General features: G+C 35.3%; 2 long non-coding RNA genes across 3 annotated transcripts; both read left to right on the top strand.

Annotated features, from left to right (window-relative positions):
* Positions 1-2,102: 2,102 nt before the first annotated feature.
* On the top strand, positions 2,103-7,337 carry LOC117243708. Its single transcript, XR_004495530.1, has 3 exons — positions 2,103-2,211; positions 5,817-5,871; positions 6,926-7,337. It is a non-coding gene; the product is annotated as an uncharacterized LOC117243708 (long non-coding RNA).
* Positions 7,338-14,007: 6,670 nt separating this feature from the next.
* On the top strand, positions 14,008-19,666 carry LOC117243717. 2 transcript variants are annotated; one of them, XR_004495553.1, is made up of 5 exons: positions 14,008-14,549; positions 14,703-14,793; positions 17,780-17,842; positions 18,666-18,797; positions 18,946-19,666. It is a non-coding gene; the product is annotated as an uncharacterized LOC117243717 (long non-coding RNA). The 2 variants fall into 2 exon arrangements; XR_004495552.1 differs by having other exon boundaries at positions 18,666-19,666.
* Positions 19,667-23,107: the final 3,441 nt, after the last annotated feature.

Raw genomic sequence — 23,107 nt, 5'->3', positions numbered from 1 at the left:
ACTGTGCAGGTGTCCATCCTGGTATCTCCTGTGGCTGATCACCAAAGAACAGGTTGGAGGGCAGTTTGCTTTGATTTGAGGCTTGCCTCGCCGTTGCTTGCCCTTTCCTTGCCAAACATACACTGTGGTTCTGAAGCTAAGCCGTCTCTTTAAAGATGAAAAAAGTGATATTTTACAAACTTTCTCCTGCTTCAGAAGTCAAACTTCCCAATTTGAAATGATGTACATAGTTTTCAGTTTAATATGTGAGGCGGTTTGGGTCTACCTCTGGCAGTAAAGGAGATCTACACCTGATCTCTATCATTCCCTCAGCTGCTTTAAGGTTCCAGTGTGAATATAGAATTCCACTTGTATATTGTGGCTGTTATCTAAACTTGAACTCAAGCAGGTGACCTATGTAATGACTTGGACCTCAGCGAATTATAATAAATTCCCAAATAAGGCAGATTTCGCTCACCCAGTACGTGTCCTATTTGATATATCTCACAGAATTTTACTTGTTTCGCAGTTACAAGCTGAAAGCTATAGCAGCAAAACGATGTGAACATTAATGGTATTTACATGAGAAGTACTGGAGGTTGTCTGACAGCCATTCAAATGGTTTTTGTTTTGTTCTGTACAACACACACCAGTTTTACAGTGTTCTTTCAACTCATGCATGAAAAGAGCTTTGTCAGTTATGTTATTTTATGTAAAACTTGATCTCTGTATTGTCTCTCATATTAAAAAAATCAACTACTGGTTTATTCCTAATAACATGAACTTATGTTTATTTTTTGGCAAAATAGTCTGGAAGAGTAAGATGGAATAGTTCAAGGCAGATTCTCCATTTCCGGAAAAGGAACTGTTTTCTTAAAAACTTCATGAAAAGAATTACAGTGATTAAAATCGTTAGTCCTGCATCAGTCCTGAGCCTCTAAATAACAATAAGCATTGTTTGGCATTCACATTCAAGACTGTATGATGGGAAATTTTATATTGAGAATTGCTGGTACCAGAAAGCCCATGAATAATCACCATTAGATATCGACTAAACACTTAGGTTCTTTTGAAATCAATTTGTCTAGAGAGATTGAAATACCCCTGGGTCACATTTAAACTGAATACAAAACATTGACCTCCATCTGTTTTTCTATTTAAACTAAAACCAAATCAAGCAGAGAGGAGAAAGGATTTCTAAAAATCCCAAGATTAGATGTTAGGGTTTGATTAGGCTCATCTGCTTTTCATAGCCCAATGTAACATTCTTTCTATTGTATTAAATGTTTTGGGTATAATTTATTTTAGTTTGCAATTATGCTGATTAAGGTGCTTAAGATCCTCATATTTGAATATCACTAGATGATCAGGGGTCTTAGCTGAGGAATTTTCATGCTTCTCCCTTACATGCACATCTAGCCATACTTGATTCTGTTTTTCGTTCTCCTATCTTTTGAAAATCTAACTTCTGAGATTTCTGTGGACCTCTTGGAGACAGAGAAAGTCACAGTCTGAGCCACAGTGCTTTGCAGAAAAAAAAATGGTCTAAGAGAGAAGCAGGAGAAATACCTGTGGAATGGTGAAAACTTAAGAAAAATACAGGTGCAGGGTATTGCAGGGGAAAAAAGAGACTAAAATGTTCAAAGGTACAAAGTGTTACTAACTCAAGCAGGAACATTGAGATATAAGGAAGGGAGGGAATTGGCTGAGACAGACCTTGTGGTGACTCCATTAGGTTATACCTAAAAAAGAAATCACCAGGCTTTCTACAAACATTTCAAATTTTGCATACAGGCCTGACACTCCATTTAGTAAAATTTGCATCTTCACATAAATTCAAATTATTTTGTCTTCGTGAAGGACAGCTAAAGAGCTGCTGTTTAGTCCAAGTGCTAAAGCCCAGGTGCTATTTTGGATGTGTTTATTTCTTGAACCCCACTGAACCCATATAGCACCACTGAGGTCCCTGGCTGGCCTGTCATGGGAAAGGGATAAGGTGGGTGACTGCTGGGGATGGTGAGGGTGGGGGTGACCTCTGGGCCCTGCTAAAAGGGTATTTGAGAGTAAACAGGATCTCAGCAGGAGTCCAGTCTCACAGGAAGATTTCTTTCTCCACCCAGACTGCCTCTGGCCACCCAAATTTATTGCACTTCAACTCATCCATGTGCTTCATGCTCTGGTAACACTTCACTGCCCATACTGGTCCCTGTATGCCACCAAACTTTAAGGATGGTAAGTCTGCTTTGCTTCCTCCCTTTGCTGTATGAAGCTCCTCAGTAGTGGCCTGGGGATTAGCACGAGCAGGGTGGCAAGCTCTGTGCAGGGTAAATGCTGTTTTCCTTGCATTTACTGTTGGCAAGCTGCGTTAGAGAGATATTATATTGATTATATTGTGGTTCCACAGAGTGGATGAGCTAAGTGTGCTTGTCACCAGGTGTAGATGAAGAACAAAACAGCCTAGGCACGGACAAGCTTATTCTGCTAGCACACACATAAAACAGCTGTCCTGACCCTGCAGCATCACACAGCCTGTTCTGTCTCTCTCCCCGTGCCTCAGATGGTTATCACCCTTAGCAGAGAACATCATCCTATATCAGACTCTCCTCAGAAGTGCTGCAGCTGAAATTTCTCTGCTTCCCTGCTTGGTTTCACTGCTTCCTTCTCTGTACAGAAAGCCCACTGGATAAAGCTGGTCAGCCATGGAATGGTGGAGCCAAAGAAAAGCAGTAGGAATGCATGTGAAGTACATTTGTGTGGAAGAAATAGCAGAGACTGATGTTTCTGACCCTACAGCCCTAAGACAGAAGAACTTGCATAATGGGGAAGCACTGCTCTGGTTTTCACGTCCACACAGAGCAAGTCAGCATACTCTATGTATGTAAAATGTTTTTAGATGTGGGGAAGAGGAAAAACTTTGATTTTTTTTTTTTTTTTCCTGATGTATGGCTAGGTAGTGGGAAATGAAAAAAAAAGACCTTAATTAAAGTTTATAGTCAAGATATTAAAACATAGAAAGTGTGAAAATAAATAATGCATGTTAAACCCAGTCCATCTGTAGTCCAAACTCAAAAATATTAAAATATATTAGCATCAGTTTAAAAATTATATAACTAAGGGGAAGAATATGCTTAGGGAAGCATACAGGAGAACTTAAAGTCCATAGTACCATGTATAAGAAAAGTGCCATGTAATATTTAATACTGCATTAAGTCTTTATCACTTTTGGTTGAAAAGTATATGCTATTAGTTGGCAGAATCCCAAAGTAGGACTAATAAAGAAATTAGAAAAAATTTCCCCCAAACACCTGAAATAAACCAACTGAAGTGATCTTCTCATTGCGGGGAAAAACAAACCCTGGAAAGGCAAAGGTTGTAAAATTATGAACACTGGTAAGGCATGTAGCATGTTATTCAATCTTTTCTATAAATACAAGTGCACTGAATCAATTAATTCCAAAGTAAGATGAAGAAATAGCCTTCACTGAGCAAAATGAGTCAGCAGAACTTGTTACATCATGGTAATGTATAAATGCTACTGAGCTGACTGAAATGTTCTGTTTAAACATGGAAAATTATTTATTGCAGGATTGTTTCTGTTAAAACATTTGATATTTCTATAATAAGAGGCTTTTTACAAGATGGGCTGTTAATCCAATCTGATGTGGTGATTTTCATATCTGCAATATGGCATTCTGGGGTGTTTTAGAACTTACATGATATGGAAGTAAAGAGGGACAGGCCAGCCAAGAGTTAACCTTGCCAAGTGTGCCTAAGCAGCTCCACACATAACAGTGCTCCTGCTTCTCCTTCCCCACCTCTGAAAAACTGCATAGGTAGGAGGACAATAGATAAGTACCAGGTGTACAATTAACAGCATCAAGCATTGAGCAATTGAGACCCTCTCGTATACTTCTAGCATAGGTACAATGAAACCAATCCAAAATACAGAAGAGGTACAAATATTTAAGAGATGGTTTATTTGCGTTATGTGCAAAGAGACAGTTGCCCAGCTGTGTCTCTGTAATTCTGGTAGCTGATTAGCCTCATCTATTTTGTAACTCCTTAGAGGAGATATGGAGATGAAGTGCACCCAGAAAGCCGTGTGAGCAAAAGGCCTGTGAAGACAACAGGGAGTAGTTCAAACTCAGTCCAACAAAACCCTTTTCAGGGTTCAGACGTTTGTGATGAATACACACAGAACAAAAGGAAGAGGACAGTCAAGCAGCTGTATACATATGTTTCACTTCCTGCTTGCAACCCAGTTCATGTCACATGGGACATTCATAGGCCTGTGACACTGCAGATCCTTGATCTTGATGTAACTGGATTCACCAAATCATAAAAGACTTGCTGCAGGAATATGGCAGTTTTTTGTACAACCTGAGAGAGCAGGGCCTGAGAGTCAGGCTTGTGCGGAAGGGATGTCCGGACAAACAGCAACCTCAAGCTGACTAAATTCCTCAGAATTTTAAACCTTACCCAGAACCTGAAGCTTCACTCTTTACCCAGGTAAAATAATCAAATAGTTACTGCTATTTGTGAAAGGACCACAACTTATTTGTCCCTACAAACCCTCTCATTTCCCTATATTTGCCTTCACTAATATGTGGTAAATGTGGCATGGTAAAAGCACACAGAGCTTGTAAAATGTACTTCCTTTTCAGCCTGCACATTTGTACTCTATGGAGGATTTAGCCCTTATCACCCACTCACTGGAGTCACACGTGAATGCACAGCAGAGATTTGTCATTAGGTTAACCATTAACTGACAACCCTTATGAACCTGGACACCAAAATTTGTGGCTTATACAGCTTAGTCATCATCTACCTTGAAGGAAGTGAGGGGGATCTATAAATCACTCCAATCAATTACCCCCTCCCCCTAAGAAATGTAGTCAAAGCACTCCAGAAATAAAACCATATGGCACAATCATGTCAGCTCTGTTTATATAAGCTGTTCCTAGAAACAGCAGTAGTGTAATAGCAGATTTCCATATACTGAATCAATATTTGAGTGTTTGAGACCAGGTGTTTTATAAGATGCCATTAAGTGAGCAGAGCACATTAGCAGGTTCAAAACAGACTGTGGAGGGTTTCCTCAGCCCCTGTGTCTCCACTTGCATTCCTCAGTCTCACAGCACCAACATGTACTCTCCAAGTCCTTTTGATTGGATTCAGCAGACCCAGACAGATTGTGACTATTGTGCCTTGTTTTTTCTCAGAGAGTTTCATGCATTTAGGACCAGCAATAAGAAACTAATGAGCTTCTTGTTTATTTGACTAGCAGCTCCTGGTAGATGTGCTCGTTGGCTTTCAGAGGTCTCATTTTTGCATTGCATTGTTTCTAGGTTGCAGTGCGGTGCCTTTAGCTGTACATTAATGACTGCCTGCATGGCTGGGGACATTTGTCTGTCATTCAACTTAAGGCAGAAAAGCAAAGGCTGTGCTGACTGGCCTACCATGCACTTGGTGCAATTGTAGAAGTATGGTTTGAAATACAAGGTATAAATTTTTACTGCACTCTTATCAGTATGGAATTTAGCTTGTTTGCAAGATATATAAGCTGTGAAATCAAAATTATATAGGAATTATTCTGACAATTGCAACTCTGCTGTGTCATATTGGCTATGACAATGTATTTTTGTATTATTTAACATTTTAAGCCACCATCTGAAAACAAGACAGAATATTTTACAGTCTAGTGACAAATTTATACCTTCCTAGATATATGGTACTTTAAAGGAATAAAATCCACATTACCTATGTCTGTCCTTTTCCTGTGCAGCAGGCTGTATAAGTGAAAGAACAAATGTTAACTTTCTCAATATTTTTCTCAGGGTGAAGAAAATTAAATGTCTATGAGGAACTGTTCAAAGCTTCCAGGCTGCTGAGGTGATGGATAATATAAACATACTTTTCTGGTTTTTTTCCCCCCACTCTCTATTGCTTACTCCCAAGTCAACTCTAGCTTGCTATTAGGAGAATATTGGAGACTCCTGGCTCAGCTAGTTTTGTTGATTCCAGTCTGTTTGATACTGTCAAATTTATCTGTATAATTAATAATGTTAATAAATATATAATAATAAAAATAGTTATTGCTGGTTATTATCTTGTAGTTCTTTTAAGCAAATTATCACCATGTTTATGACAATTTTGTATGCAGGCAGAGATTTCTTTAAAAGACGGTCAGTTGTAGCGGTTAGGATATGGGTTTGAATTGAAAATTAACTCAAATTTACTTTCTTTTCTTTTTGATAAGAGCAACAGTGTATTCAAACATTGATAAATACTTTTTGTTCCTGTAAATCTGAGGTCAGAAGTCTCATTAGGCTTTATTTACCAAAAAACTCTACTCCTCTTCCTCAAGTTTAGCTGGAAATTGAGACTGAATCTGACTTTCCATTTTGCATTATGTTCAGTTTACAAAATTGACAAACAACTGCGATGTCTGAGTGCCATCTTTCTGAGAATTGATTTCTTTCTGCATTGTCCTCTGTAACACCTATGCAAAGCTAATTCCACTTCTGGAAGAGCCTGAAAGAAAAAAACTGGCAAAGGGTTTTCTGGTGGTCTAGCCATGTTCTGCAGTTCCCAGACAGCTCTCTGGGGCAACAAAGATAATGCTGGCAAGAGCATTTTATTAAATCAGAGTAGGACCTGGGATAGGTGCGCTCCAACAATATGCAGTTTTTAAAAAAATGTTTCCAAGAATTAACCTGTAATCTTATGAATCTTTATTATTTGTGTGTGTGTGTGTAGAAAATATTATTTGTCCATCACTATGTCTTCAAATGAGAGACTGAATAATATTTCAGTTATAGTCAGGGGCACCATTTAGTAGGGTGCTTTTGTGGCAGAATTATCATGACAATCAATGTGGAGCTTTTATTTTTGTGAGATATTAGAAATTGCTTGTTAAATTACTTTATGTTTCTTTACTTTATAGGTCTTTTAGGAGTGATATTGCAGCACTGCTGAATGAAAATAAAACATTGCTCAATGGTTCATATGGCACTCAGATGTCACAACAATAATGCTGTACAGGAAGGAGAATAAAATAATTGTGAGAACTCAGAACTTTGCTTTTCCAAAAGAGGAAAGTATGATTTTTGTGTGTTTTATCATGTTCCACTGCAGACTCTTGATTGAATTTTTGCTGGGATAGAACCTGGATACAAATAAGTTTGCAGGCTATTGATAGTTATCCAAATATTGCTGGAAAGAAGATCCTTTCTTGGCTCTGTATCAGCTATATAGTACATAAATACTGTAGTTATTAGCAGAAAATGTGTTCTCTGATTGGCCAATTCAGAATAGGCGAAAGATTGAACAATTATTTATTTTGTTGAAATTTTACAATATCCTTTAAAAAATTGAAATAAAACATTCTAATTCCTGTTAAAAATGGAAAGAAAAAATGAAATAATTTGAATTTTTAAGCAATTTTAATATATTTAATTTATATTACAATTCTCTTCTGTGACGAAAATTTAAGCAAGATGTCCCAAGTTTCCTCATGTTAGAACTTAGGCAGTCCTTCATAGGAGTTCTACAACCACACTCTGTCTTGGAATTCAGAACTGGAATTCTCCACCTGATTCAGAAGAAATCTATATTTTAATAAATATAAGGAACCTGGACCAGATCCTAATTAAAATGTACCTTGAGAAATGGAATAATACATTTGTATTATCATTACAATAAAATCCTTCAGCATAGTGATTGAAACTCACTTTAAATTTTACAATGACAAAGTTTTTTCCCTATGATATGTTTTATGAACTAATAGTCCTAATTAGTTTGAAAAAGAATGCTTAAAGATCAGAATTACTTGTGTGACAGAAACTTTAATTAAAAAAAATCTTCCAAATTCAATATATTTTAAATTCTAGTAGCCTTGCAATCCAGAAAGCACAGGAGAACAAAACTTGATTGTCAATTGAAAAGTACGTGTCCAAAGACTTACCTCAAATTTTAACAACTGAATATGTTGCAGATTTATTTTCACAGCCGCCAACACTAACCAACATCTGCCATGGTAGAATGATTCTTTCTTCGGGAGGCAACAGACTCAAAGTTAAAATACATGTTTTTGGCTTGGGCTTATTTATTTATTTATCTATTTATTTAAATTTTATTTATTTATTTTATTTTTTTTCTTTCCCAAGCATGCCAAGATAGGACAGGCTTGAAAACTTCTCTTGCTTGGACGAGAGTAAAACCAAACATTCTTTGTAATGTTTATGCCTTCCAGGCATCTCTTCTTTACAGGAAGTGCTTCAGATTTGTACATTCTGCATCACATTGGTCTGAGATAAAGGATCATTTGAATCTGCCATTTGACTAAGGAGTGAGCTAGATGAACTTCTAGAGTGTTTTCCAATTTTATATTGCCACAATTTTATTTTATAAAGAATATGCAATTGCAATCAATAACAATGCTTATTGGTCATATGGTTGATGAATTACATAGCAAGTACAAAACATGCATATTATTTTGCCAAGAAAATAATTTTTTATTTTGTGAGATGACAGTGAATTGAAAATTATGAGTTGTAAATCCTTGCATTTGTAAGAAAAGATGTATCAGATTCTTCTACATCTACAGTATGAAAACATTCTCCTTATTCCTCTGTCCTGTTCTTGTGATAAACCACAGTTTTAAGAACATAGGCAACTATTAATACTTTATAATCTGTAGAACTATCTTTTTGGACTGATGGAATATGATACAGCAATATTTAATTTTATAATTCAGATGTTTTGTTATGAATATTGTTTCTGCTTGTTTACAGTCATTTATTTTGAATGTGTCAAGTCAGTTTAACAATCTGTGACGTGGATTTGGAAAACCAAAATACTTTGAGGTAGCAAACATATTTCCATCAATTTGAAGCAGCAGCCATTCTGCTGATGAAAATAGTTTATTATGTAGCATTTAAATTTTGATCTGGCCTGTAAGTAATATTGTTGTGACTTTAGTGGCAGTCTTGAGAATATTTCAAGAATATGAGCATATTATATGAGAATATTATAGTGGCCTATAACTCTAAATATGCTTCAACACCCACAATCATTGTCATTATTTGAGACAAGAAGCTTCTGATATTATTTTGGAAATAAAATGCAGGCATATGCAGTCTTTTGGAGACATGTCCTACAGTAAAGACTGTCTTGGAGAAGAAATATTGTAATCAGTACATATCAGGTTATTGCGCAGATGATTTAGGGACCAAACCAAAACTTCGAGAATTATTGTATATGTCTGACACATTTAGTCATTTTAGGGTGGTTATTACTTAAAAACTTTTACTTTCTTTTACTTTCTTGGGAGTTAATGTATGTACTTAGTGATTTCTAGAATAAGGTATGTTATAAAGGATTTTGAGGACATTGAAATGGACAACTTCAATATTTTATATATATATATATAAAATATATATATTTTATATATATACATAAAATATTCTTCCATTCACTTTTGATCAAAGTTCAGTTCAAAAAACTTCAAAATACAGAAACCTTGTACATCAGAAATGCAAACTTTCAAAAATCTTTCCACTTTTTATGCTTTATAGACACATAACCGGGCTTCACTCAGCATTTACTATTTGCAGTTCAGTTTGGAATTATTGACCACACACATAAATTTGGACAGAAAAGTCAGAGCAGAAAAAAAAATCATGTGGTCTCTTCCAATAATAACTACTGGTTTGTTAAAGTTCAGAATCTTTGTACTGTTTTTCCATAATGTTAGTTTAGTAAAGAGAAGAAAAAAATCTCTTGTATTTCAAAACTTTGGTTTTCTTTACATTGTTTCCTACTTGATTTACATGCTGCATACGATTTTCCATCTAAACTAATCAAACGGATCACATCTTGTTATTAAGAAATTCTTCAACTTTCTCCACATTGTGCTTCTTTAGAGTCCTCATTTTTTTTTATCAATAAAGTTTAACTTTAATTCTAATGAATAAATTGTTTTGATTAGGAACGAACAACATCCTTTAATATCCATGCTTTTCTTTTTGTGCCAACTGAAAATCAAGATAAGGAAGCATGTACCTTTGTGCCAGTACAGTTGGTATATATTTTATCAACACTGTCCTATTTAACTGCTGTGTTAAACAAGGATCATTCCTTTCAGGGATGTAAATTAAAAAAAAATTTGCCACTTTCAGGAAAAGTGGCATTCAGAAAAAATAGGGATTTTTTCCTGAGTTCCTTTCATATGCTCTCTAATTCAACTTCATTCTCAGTGGAGGATTTATTCTCTTTAATTGTCTCAAGGACAAAGAACTAAAAGGACGCATAGAACAGTGAAGATAGTGATACTGAATCTTATCTGATAACATTATTGTTTCCATAGTATCCTGGCCCACCGGACTGAGAAGAAAAAGCTTCACTGACTCTCAACTCAGGTATGTGTAGTTTTACTCCACAACTGGTAGAAAAAGTCCCAGACTTACTACAATTCTCTCCTGACTTCTCATTGCAATCTCTGGCAACAGATTGCTAGCATTGGTGAATCCTTTGACAGATATTCTTCTCCTTAAAGGTCCTGTCTAACCCAGGACTCACAGTGTGTGGAGGTTGTTGAAATACAATGTCTGAAACTCTTTGTACATACCAGCAGCTATAACCCAACCTATTTGTAAATTATGACTTTGTCTAAAATAGCAAATATATCTATCCTTCTAATTATCTGGGATATTAAAAAGTTGAAAGGATGTAAAAAAAAAAAAAAAAAGTAGATTTGACACAAGTAACAATATTTTCTCTGTAGGAGCCTGATTAGAGTTTTATTGTACTTGGTTTGAGATATCTGAATAATGTGGAAAATCTTACAGCCAAGAAAAAAAAAATTGGGTAATTGTAATAATAAAGCTTCAGAAAACCTCCATTTTAACAATGAAATATTTCATCAAATTTGAGGGAGTTATAAATTTCCAGATCAGACATTTATTTCACTAAATGCTCCAGAACTTTTCCTCCTATTTTATCTAAATTTGAACAATGTTTTTATATATGGTTCTCATTAAAGATCTCTTTTACTTAAGAAAGCTGAATGAACAAGTACATTTCTGTTCTATAACTGCCATAATCTATTTCATATGAAAATATTAGAATTATTTTTTCCTGTTTTCCTTCTATTATAAACCACTTTTTTTTTTAACCTACAAAAATCAACTGCAAGTAGCCAGGAAAAGTTGTGCACAAATTTTGCTTGCTCAAATACACTCCTTTTTCTCATTTAAAATGACACTGGCTACCCAGTGATTGGTCCAAAGCAGCCAGAAATAGATAGCACATCTTTTTTTTCTTCAAGACATAAATTGAGATTTCTAAAATGTATTTATAAAGTGAGGCTGAAGATATTCAGAATATTTTAAAATTGTTTTATATGAAGCCATTTTTTATTTTATATCAGAAAGATACTTTTCAGTTACCAAATCCTTTCTCAGAAGTTTGTCCACACTTCTGCATTATTTATCTGAAAATTTTAACCTTGTATGACAGTCCAACTGGTTAGGAAGGTTAGAATCAATGGGACTAATTTTTTCTTCACAATAACAGGAATCCAGAACTCAGTTATCATTATGCAAGTTTAAACAATAATAATGCACCAGGTTTATATCTTAATTTCTCAAATCTCTATTTTTTTCAGAATAGCAGTGTATGTCTTAAGCACATGCTGCCTACAGATAGGAAAACTGCAAGAAACATCCTGAGTGAAGTGGATGTGGATGAGTTTGAATTCCATATACATATAGATATGAATATCTGTAGGGATATCTTTGTGGATTTTTTCTCACTTAGTAAAACTAAGACAAAGAGCTGATGAAACACTCGGAAGCAGGTTAACAAATGGGCCACAGAAAACAGTAGATATGTAGAATGTCCTTATTCTTGACAGGAAAACTATGCACACCATACTGTTGTCTATTTATTTGCATAAAACCTCTCACAGATCACTGGAATTCTTTAAAAGCAATATTCTAGAATTCTTTAGAGGTAATACGGATTGCTGCTTGAAACAGGTCACTTACTCATGGATTCCAAGTAATTTCTGAGGTGTTGCACAGAGGGCTGGGACAACTCATAGTTGACCCTTATTTGTAATGCTGCCAGTCAGGAGTCTTCTGCCAAAAGTGTGTCTTTGAATACTTACTTTATATTACAGCAGCGTGAAGGTGGTCAACAGTCCAAGACTGAGATGGAAAAGAGTAAGTTACAGGTGATACTTTTCTATTTTCTCTCAGTGGGCATATTGGTATATTTCTACGCTCTATTCTTCCCAGTTCACCATTTTTATTTCTCAGTATTGCTTTGTCAAGAAGACTGGATATTGAATAAGTGAATAAGAGCAAATTTAGCTGAGCTTGTCAAAGCATATAGGGCTTATTTGATATACAGTCAGTTGAAGATTAATGAAAGTAAATTATTCTGGAGACCCAGATATTGCAATGATCAGCAATATTGATTTTTATACATATAATTAGACAACATTATGCATAATTCACTAACATAGACTACTTTGCATTAGAAGGAGCTTAGTATCATGAGAATAAAAAATTTAAAAAGACAAATAGGTATTTTGATAAATGACCAGTTCCACCCTCTTCTGCTGTTTCCCCTTTCTGAACATGTTACTATATCTGTGATATAGCTTTCTGTGCTTGAACCTCATGCCCTTACTGTGGTGAAATGTCTTAGCCTCCAGGAATGGTTGCAAAGCCAAAATTTATGTCCTTGGACTGCTGAGACAGATGATTAAATTCCTGAAAATCTACTGTGAAAAAACTGAACACTCCAGAAGAAAAACGCCATCAGTAGTTCCACTTGTATGATCTACCTCCTGCATATATCCTTATGTGTTCATTGGAACAGCTAGCCTCAGGAATATTTCTGTGGATTAAATATAAATTAGCTTAATAGTATGCTTAAAACTACATTTCATCTAGACCAGTCTGTACAAGAAAAAACATTCTAATATCTTCCTTCCCTTCTGTGCATTTGAGTCCCTGAAAACATGACAAAAGGGGAAAAGAGGTGTTTGTTAGATGTACACTCAGCTTAAAGTATTAATAGCTCCTCATATTTTTAAACTAATTAAATTTATGAAAATTTAAACATTAAATAAGTTTAAATCCCATATGTTTAATCTAAAAGGTGTTAGGTTCAGACTAGATACAAGGAAGAAAATTTTCATGATGAGTGTGGTGAAACACTGGAACAGCTTGCCCAGAGTGTAGTGATGGATATTTCATCCCTGTAAAAGTTGAAAAGTCGGATATGGCCCTGAGCAACCTGATCAAGTTGAAGATGTGCTTGCTGTATGCAAGGGAGTTGGACTAGGTAGTTTTTACAGGTCCCTTCCAACAAAAATTCTATTGTGGTTTTATGATTCTGTATAACCTAAACATACAAATCAAGATAAAAAATAACAAATAACTTTACATTAACCAATAATCTACTTCCTGTCTTCTCACCTGAATTAATAGGAAGGGAGAAAAGGAAAATAAGTACTCCTACACCACCATGTCATACAGAGTTGTACTACCGAAATTAATACTAATGGGTATGGAGAGCATAGCACATTCTTAATTTTTTCCCCTTGCCAGTGTTGTATATATTCCCAAAATACTGCCCCTCACATAAAAGCAGTTGGTAAAAATGAAGGCTAGGATGCTAGCCAGCTGCTGTTATCTCAATTAAGAACCTTCTCTTAGTATTTCATAGCAAAATGAAATAGTTTAAAATCAAATTGAAAGTGATGTTTCTTAAATGTTCAAAACAGTAGGCAAAAAAAGATAAAAAACTCTTAAAAATCATAGGATTTTTTTTCATTTACTTGTTCAGCTGAACAACAGACATCAGAGACATTCAAAAAAAGGAAGCCACATGGGTTGTATCACTGAATAGAAACACAATTTCAAAACTATAAACATCATTTAGACATTGAAAATTTCCCAGTCCACTGAATTTGATGCTGATAGAGATAGACTTCCTTTGAAAGAGCAATGATCTGCATGCCTTTTGATCACTGTCTTGGGACAGTCTAATATTATTTCACTGTAGGGTAACAACAAGTCTGCAACTGTTTCTTTGTGGAATATTTGTGCATAGGAGAACTGTCTAACAGATTAATATATGGAATGTTAATCAATTGTGGCTGTGACTGCCTGCACGTACATGTCTGTATGTCACAAGGTGTGTGTGTACAAATATCCATGGGAGATAAATTTCATTTTTGTCCCTGGTTGACCATGCCTATCTTCAAATGGTGCAAATATTCCTACTTTCAGAGCAACTAGTATTGATGCTGTCCTCTGTGTTTCAGATTTGAAACTTGCGTCTCACTGGTCATGTGTGGATGCTGCTTCCTGGCTTACATGTGTGCATATACAAACTATGTACAAGCTGAAGTGTGAGCCTGGCTGTGCAGACCTATGCCTTATATTTGATTGAGGAAACACCTTCAAACAATTAAAATATGTTCTAGTCTCCTTAAGAACAGTGCTGACAACTGGATATTACAGGATGAATGGGACCATTTTTGTGATCAAGTAAGTAAATCTTAGACATATTCTTGTGGTAATCAGCTCTGGTTTTGCACTAAATCTGGCTTTTATTTTTTTAATTTTTTTTTTCTGGATGGAATGCAATTCATATGGCTCAAAATTTTTTACAGTTCTGGGGTTTTTTTGGTTTATTTTTAGATTTTTAAGTGAAGATGCCAAATTTCTCACAGCAAAGTAAAATTCCTTAATGACATTTAGATGTATGTATTTTGAAGGAAAAGAAGAAAAGGTATGGAAATAAAATCAAGTGTTTTGTTTTACCTTTCATCTTATTTTCTTGAATATTTTTGTTTAATGAGCAAGATAAAATATGCCTTTTCACAACTCTAGTGCAACACGTAAACTCCTCAGCCAAACATACTGTAAAATCTTTCCAACAAAAATAAATAATAATAATAAATATAATATTAATAGCATTGATAATATTAATAATATTTATAATATTAACATATTAATAATTTCCAATAATAATATATGTATTAAACAATAATACCTTTTGTAATTTTAAAAACAATAACTACTTTTTGTTAATTATATACACCTCAGAAAATTTGTATGTCAGCTGCTGGATCAAATTATCTTAGAAATATACTGAAAATTCATACGAATTTTTAGAAGTGTCAGGATTGTGCAGGCAGTTTAAGGAGTGAAAAAGAAAAAAGTATTTGGTTTCTGCTTATTTTGTAAAAGGAGCAGTATTTATTAATGTTTTATCTTCATAGGGAAAGTACTGGGCATCTTAGAAAACTGACATTTTGGTATATCAGCATGGGTGGATCTCAGTTTTTGTGCATAAACTCATCAGGTCATGTACAGATATAATTCCAGAGTAAAATGTTGATGTTTCCCTCCAGTCAAATAAATGCAGCTCAAAAAAAGCCAACAGAGAAATAGCACACTGTTAACAAGAAGCCTGGGTTTTGTATAAAAGAAGTCTTCTGTAAGAAATTCCTCCCGTATTTTCCTGCTATTTTGTCCAGAACAAAAGAGGCTTAACACTTGTGTTAGCAAGCAATACTTATTTGTTAGCTTGGAAATTTCTTTAAGCAGTATTCAGTAATGATAAACATAATACAGTTACATTTATTTAGAAAATAAGTGATGTTCCAGACTTTTCCCTGAAGCAAATAATCTAGGAGGAAATAAACTGTCAAGTGTAAAAATCTTCAGATGTTCTCTTGGTGATGCTTTACACTGTGCTCTTAGAGATGATGTATGCACCGATAGGTGACAGCTCTTGAGAAACTGCAAGGTAGAGAAACTCTATTTCTGTAAAGTAAGTATGGCATTACCTGTCCTAACATTGCTTTCACAGGCAAACCCACACCAGAATTAACACAGTTCTCTCTCCCCCAGGGTATCATTTAAGGGAATTTTCACACAGGTCTGTGGCAATGGCAATGAAAGAAAACAGAACGTCCTTATTGAGCTCTCCTCAAACAGGAGTCTATGCTGATTAGTGTCTCTGAGAGATCAGCTGAAGAGGAGAAAATAGGAAGGCAGAAACTTTCCCCTCTAAGAAAGCCAGAGGACACCAACCCATTGGTAGAAGGCTCTTGGGAAGACAGGATTAGTTTGTGCAGTTTGTTTAGTGTGATAGGTCAAGACAGTTGTGCCTGGTCATTGTCAAATATTTAAAATATCTCTGCTAAAAATGCAGGAAGAAGACTGAGGTACAATGGAATAACTGCAAGCTATTGTCAAAGAGAAGCTGAAAACTGAAAAACTTAATCTACTAAAATATAAATTTCCGTATTGGTGGAGGCCATCTCAGATAATGATCATTGAGAAAAATGTTCTTAGGAACAGAGCTTAATCCAGAGAGAAGAAATTTATGTGACTACAGAGCTGAGCTAGCCAATGCACTCCCAGACCTATAGTCCTGGTTTATACAACTAGATAGCTGAAATGTTCCATATTCAGAGGCGAAGAATTTATTTTGAAAACCTACTTTCACATACAAAATTATCTCTTGAGCTATTTCTTATGGTTGAGGTTTGAACTGGTTGATATTTACAGTCCTTGAAATTGTACTATTTGTTTTGCTTAAAAAAAAGAATACCAGATGTGCCAAGTTAGAATATACTTTGAAACGCTGAACTAAAGGTGGAGGGTTTCACAGAAAACTTCTCCTCATAAGAGAATAAAAAGGAGAAAACTTAATTCGAAGTTAGGTATTTCTTCCTTCATATATATATATATGTATATGAAAGAAGAAATATATATGTATTTCTATGTGTGTATATATATATATATATATATACAATAAATGAATGAATAAATAAATGAACTTTACAATGACCCTGACAGTGCCATCCTCTACTGTCCTTGCCACCTACTCCGTCCTGAATGAGGTCATATACAGTTTTCATAATGGGTTTTCAAAGCTGGGATTCTGTTATGTAGAAAAAAAAAAATAAAAATTAATGTCATAAACTTCAGCATGAAAACTCAAATATGGAGTTATAAAGCTTTAAATTGATTGCAAGCAGCTAAAACACCTAGCAGAATAGAGGAAAGCACTTCTTGTATTTGAAGGTATCTGAATCCTTGAAGATGCTTGTCTTTTGCTACAGTTTCCTTAAAAACACAGATTAAAGAATACTTGCTTAGTTTTTCTTACATTTTATTTTGACTTTTCTTTTCATGCCAGTATTACAATAAATCAAGCATCATGGAACAGCTAGACATTTCACTTAACTGAGACTTGTGATTTGGAGTGAAATCTCTGATTCTTTATGAATTATCTAAGCTTTCTGCACAGTACCTTGGGAAGAGGTGGACAACTAGGAGATTAATTTCAGATATGAAATATTCAGGGAGCACAATTACTGAAGGAGAATACTTTGCCTTAGCTCTGTGTTCTTTTAACTCCAGATATGGAATATGGGCAATCTTAAAAGGAAAATGTTTCTGTTCCATCCACTGAATGTATTTTGATTGTATTGTGAAGTAAAAAAATTTCACTGCCACTGGCCAGGGCTTTTTTTCTCAAAATATTTGGTCCAATATAGTGGTCAATACACAAAATTAAATCTGATATTCTGAACACATTCTGAATAAGCTGACCAGACCCAGTACACTGGAATTGACAATTGTTTGTATCCAATTCAATAATGATTTAGGCTGTGGTAATTACACAGGGCAGCCAGGAGTAACCAGTAGTGAACTTGGCATGGAAGGTTTGCATGATTTTTGTGCTCTAACTCTTTTAGCAGGTGAACACTAGGAATGGCGGTCTTAGTTACAGGACAAAGTCTGTACAGAATTTATAACAGGTATTTAATACTTCTGATATTTAATGCAGACTAAACTTGTTGCTCATTATATCTTGTATTGTTTGTCAAGTACTGACAGGTCTAATATTAAAACCTGAACTATGGATGACAAAACTGATCTCAAGACAAAACTTGGATAAAAAAAATTGAGGCTGGAAAGGATTCACTTCCCTTTTGCTTGCTTGATAGGATTTTTGTTTTGTGAATGTTCTATGTACTCAAAAAAGTATCATCCTGTCCATTTAAAAGTTTTCAATTTATTAAAAAAATAAAAATCAGTAAGGCTTTCTGAAATGTTTTGTATTTATCATTCTTTATGGAATAACTTACTGGAAAGAAATTCTGCAGGTTATAATAAGACAACAAATTTCGTGGTATTCATTCTGATCTGTTTCAAAGATGCATGTTCCCTTGAAAGATGAAAGTAAAATGGCAATGTGAAATCAATTGAAATTATGTATTCAATTGCTCTTTAAGTGTTCCAGCCTAAATATTACTTGACAATTTAGACAGACTAAATTAGTATTCATTGAATGAGTGGAGTTTTGGCACAAATGCTGATGACAATTACCAGAAATTTTCTCTGCATTGAATATTTATTGTAAATGACAACTGGATTACCAAGTTTTCTGTGGTTTACACAGGCTAACTGTAGATTAAAGGAGACCTGTGCAATATTAGAATGCCTCAGAGAAAATTTCTGTTGGATGTTTTTTAGACCAAGGATGAGCACAAAAACTAGAAGGAAACTTCATAGATGAAAAACATGGCATCAAAACTATTAAGATTCTTACTGTGTTTTTATTTTCTCTTTTTCTCAAAGTCTTGAATGCTTCAATACAGAATGGGAGTGACTAGATAGAAAGCGACTCTGCAGAGAAGGACCTGTTGGACAAAGAATTGTCCATGAGCTAGCAGTGTGTCTTTTTGGCCAAGAAGGATAATGGTGTCCTAGGTGGGTGTTAGAGATCATTGGCAGCAAGTTCTGGGAGGTGATCCTGCCCCTCTATTCAGTCCTGGTCAAATTTGGACTGCTGTGTCCAGTTCTGGGCTCCTCAGTGCAATGGATATGATTAAGGAACTGGAACATCTCTATTTCACAGAAAGACTTAAAAAGTTCGGCCTGTGCAGCCTCAAGAAGAGGTGACTGAGAGGGGACTTCATCAATTCTTCCAGAGTCTGCAGGGAGGGGTCAGAGGAGGGACCATGATCTGCTTAGAGGTGCTGAGCAACAGGCAGTGAGTGATGCACAGGAAGCTCCATCTGAACATGAAGAACCTTACTGTGTGAGTGATTGTGCTCTGGAACAGATTGCTGGAGAGGCTGGGGAATCTCCCCCACTGGAGATATTCAAGAACCACTTGGACACAATCCTGTGCTATGTGCTCCAGGATAACCCTGCATGAGCAGGAAGTTTGCACCAGATGACCCACAGTCCCACAGCAGTACCTTCCAACCAGACACATTCTGTGATTCTGTTATTTTGTGAATATGTGATTTTATTTGTGAAACACTTTTCTTCATTAGCTTTTGGACTAAGTAGGAGAATTATAGATAAGCTTAAAATTTGGTTTCATTATGTTAAAAATATTTATTGTGTGCTGTTAATCTTAACAATTTTGAAATCACTGCAAAATATGACTTATTCCTTAGGCTAGAAAAAGTTCCACCCAAGTAGGTCATATTCCAAAAATCAAATAGACAAGAGTGTCCTCTTTGATTTAACTTTGGAAGAATATTAATTATTTTAGTCTAATACTAAAATTGGACATTTCTTTAATTTTTCCTTAAATAAAAGACTCATCTCTCATAGAGGAGAAAACATCTTCTCAGACAGCTCATCCATTTCCTTTGTTGATTTCATTCTTAGAAAATATTTCCTGGTACTCAGCCTATTTTTCTCCTTCTACTTTTTCAGCCCCAGGCATGAGGAATAAATTATTCCCATTTGCAAAAAACACAGAATATATTTAAAAATGCAAAAAGCATTATGTCACAGTGTTTTTTCTTTTGTAGACTAAACAGTCTTGTTCTCTCAGCTCTTCCCTCCAAGACCATTTTACCAGCTCTCTGATCATTCATGCTGCCATTCTCTAGATTTTTTCCACTTGAGCATATTTCTCTTGACATGGCAAATCTGAATCCCAACATACACTCCTTTCGTTAAAGGCCACATTGAATGGTTTGAGTTGCAAGGGACGCTGAAGGTCACCTAGATCCTGTTTATCACAGAAAAGTCTGCCTTTAGAGCAATGCCATGAAACTGTTGACTCACATTAACCATTAAATCCTTTTCTGCAGATCTGACATCCAGGCAGTTATTTCACAGTCTGCTCTTGTGCAAGTGATTATTCATGCCAAGTGCAGTGCCTTGTTTTCCTCCATTTGATTAAATGAACAATTATCTCTTTGGTTACTAACGGAAATAAAGGATCACAGTTTGTACTCGCAGTGTGAAAGTATCAGCCCCTACATTTTGATCTTGAAAGACTGAGTTTTCATGGCTGGGCTCTTTTGCCATGTTCCTACAGGCTAGGAACAATTTCCAGTACTTTCCATTGGTAGGACATGATTTGTATGGAGTTAGAAACAACACATAACTAGTATCCTTTATTCCTACAAGTCTGTACTTCCGAAGAAATATTTCTTCCTCTATGTTCATCAGAGGCTTCAGTTAAAGCTCATTTTTCTCCTCCTGGCTCAATGCCTTTTCTTTGGCTTACCAAGACCAAAGGCCAAGAGTGTAAATATATAGGTTGATGCAACAGAAGTACCTGGCTATGGTATATGGTTCCACCTCTTTGTCATTTCATATCCAACCTGACATTTTGTCTTTGAATAGTGAGGAGAAATCTATTTTGCACAGCATTACCATCATTGTTTTAATTTATAATGAATAAGCTAATTGAGGAATGTTTATAGTTTCTATGTCCCCACTGGTTTTGCTTCCTTTTATTCATGAGTATGACTTCCAGTGTGGATGGATGGGAAGGGATTTAGCCAATGAGAATTCTGTCATTCTGACTTAATTTAAACATGTGTTAATGCCCATCTCTCCAGGTTTAAGAGAACCAACACTTCAGCTTCTCTTTCTTTATGTTATTTGCAATTTTATTTTGATGGAGATTTTTTTTTAGAGAGAATATGACCTTTGTGACTTTTCAAGAATTGGTTTATACAACCTTTGTATTTCAAATTGGGTAAAATTTGCTTATAAATACAGCCAAAGTTACTTTAATCTTACACATTTATATCTATGTCTGTATCTGCATAATCTTTCATTATACTCCCTTAACTTTCTAGTTGAAACAGAAGCAAACTAGTCATTGCCAGAGTGGCTATTCTCTTATCTGTTTAAATATCAAAAGCATAAAAATTCCATTTTACAAAATAGTGGAATTATTGTCTTAAATATGCAAATAGTCCCTGTGCAAAAGTGACACATATATTAGAAGTCCTAGGTCTTAATGAATAGATGTCAGAAATCATTTTAATTATGCTGCTCTTTGCAGCAGTATTATGAGTGCTCTGGTTCTACCAATTGCCTTGTCTAAGCTTATAACAGCACCCATGTGGAAAGCAAAGAAACATCAGTATTTTTAAAACCACGCATGCTTATGTGCTACAGTTAACCAGTGAATTGTAAGACACTATAGTAGTGGTCCAGCTTGGAAATGAAAAGTTAATATTGTTAAAGTTGTGCGTCTCCCTCCTTTGCAGGTTCAAAGACTGTTAGCCTCTCTGAGATTCAGATACAGGACAGATCACTGATGAGTGATTCAGTACATCCTCCTTAGGAGAAATAATTTTTAAAAGACACCACTAAATTCTTTACATTTAATATGAAATTTGAGAAAGAAGCTGTACACAAACTGCATGTGTAGAATTATCCAAGTAGTCCTGGCTAGGTCTGGAAACACTGTATATTTTTTGCATTTCTTTAGATGTTACTCCAAGCTTACTGCTGCGTCAAGGCTTAGGGATATGATAACTGACAGTGTTTAACAATTGCCACACTTTATTGCTGTGCATTTGCCTCAGTCCATTTAAAACTCTCAGCCAATATTTGGGCTTGATTACACTATTAGGGTCAACCACGGGCTGTTCCCAGTAGTCAGGATAGGGTAGCTCTGTTTTCAAGGGGATAGATTTAATATAAGATTTCATATGAGATATAGATCTTTTATATCAGCCCACTGAACCCACAAGGGATTACTGATATTGACACAGTTTAGTACTAGGAAGACAAACAAACAGCTTTTAAGAGAACACAAAACACTTTTGATTACTTACTCAGACTGAAATTATTGATTGTCTTATCAGCTTGGGCGCTTGTATGAAAAGGGCAGGGTCAAAAAAAGAAACAACTAAACAAAAAACCCAGAAGAGATGAATGGAAATGTTAGACTGAGGTGTACTCAGGCAGACTAGGCACAGCAGCTACTGCTGTGGCTTGGCATATAGCAGCCTTATACACCTTTGTGAGTGCAAGAGCGTGCTTAGAGACAAGGTGTTTCATCTGTTACTTTTAATTGCTGCAAATTACGTTTAGGTTGGATTTTGTGATGGTAGTGCAATCTCCAATTATTTTAGCTGGCAACTGCATTAGATCTTCATTTTGTTGTTTAACAATAGCTACCATCTTGCTTCAGAAAACTAAAGATCTTGTTATACATAAATTTCTGGAAAGATATTTGGTATCATTTCTAAGTGACCATATTATAAAGCCTTTTGTGATTTTCAGTAGTGTTGTTATAAATCTATTTTGCATAATAATTAAATAGTATCACTCCAACCCAGAGAAGTCATAGACCTTTTGTCATCATTAGACAAAATCAGGCTGAGTGTAAACACAGCCTAGTTTCCTCCGTGTTTTTGTATTTGTATGCAGCAATTGTCAGCATGTCGGCAGTGGACAGTGATAAAGTGCATTTTTCTGCTTGGGTGGTTAGCCCTTTCATTTTTACAAGTGACAAAATAAAAATCTGTTGAAGAGTGAACATGCTGCTTTCACTGTGTCATCTCAGCCCTGCGGGTCATTTTATTATAAAAATGTAAAAATCCAGTCAATTTTATTTAATCAGCTGAAAAGGAAAAGTGTTTCCAGGTCATTAATCAAGTGCTCCTTCTCTGTGGGAACTTGTCTCTTCAGAAACTGCCATCTGAATCATTAATAAAGCTGAAAAGATTTTGTGCCAGCAGGTTTTTGAGAAATCTAGATGTTATCAATATAACTGGAGTAAAGTAATTTGAGGTCAACAAATA

This window comes from Parus major, chromosome Z (assembly GCF_001522545.3).
Source record: "Parus major isolate Abel chromosome Z, Parus_major1.1, whole genome shotgun sequence".
Lineage (NCBI taxonomy): Eukaryota > Metazoa > Chordata > Aves > Passeriformes > Paridae > Parus > Parus major.
This window is presented reverse-complemented; position numbering and strand designations above follow the sequence as displayed.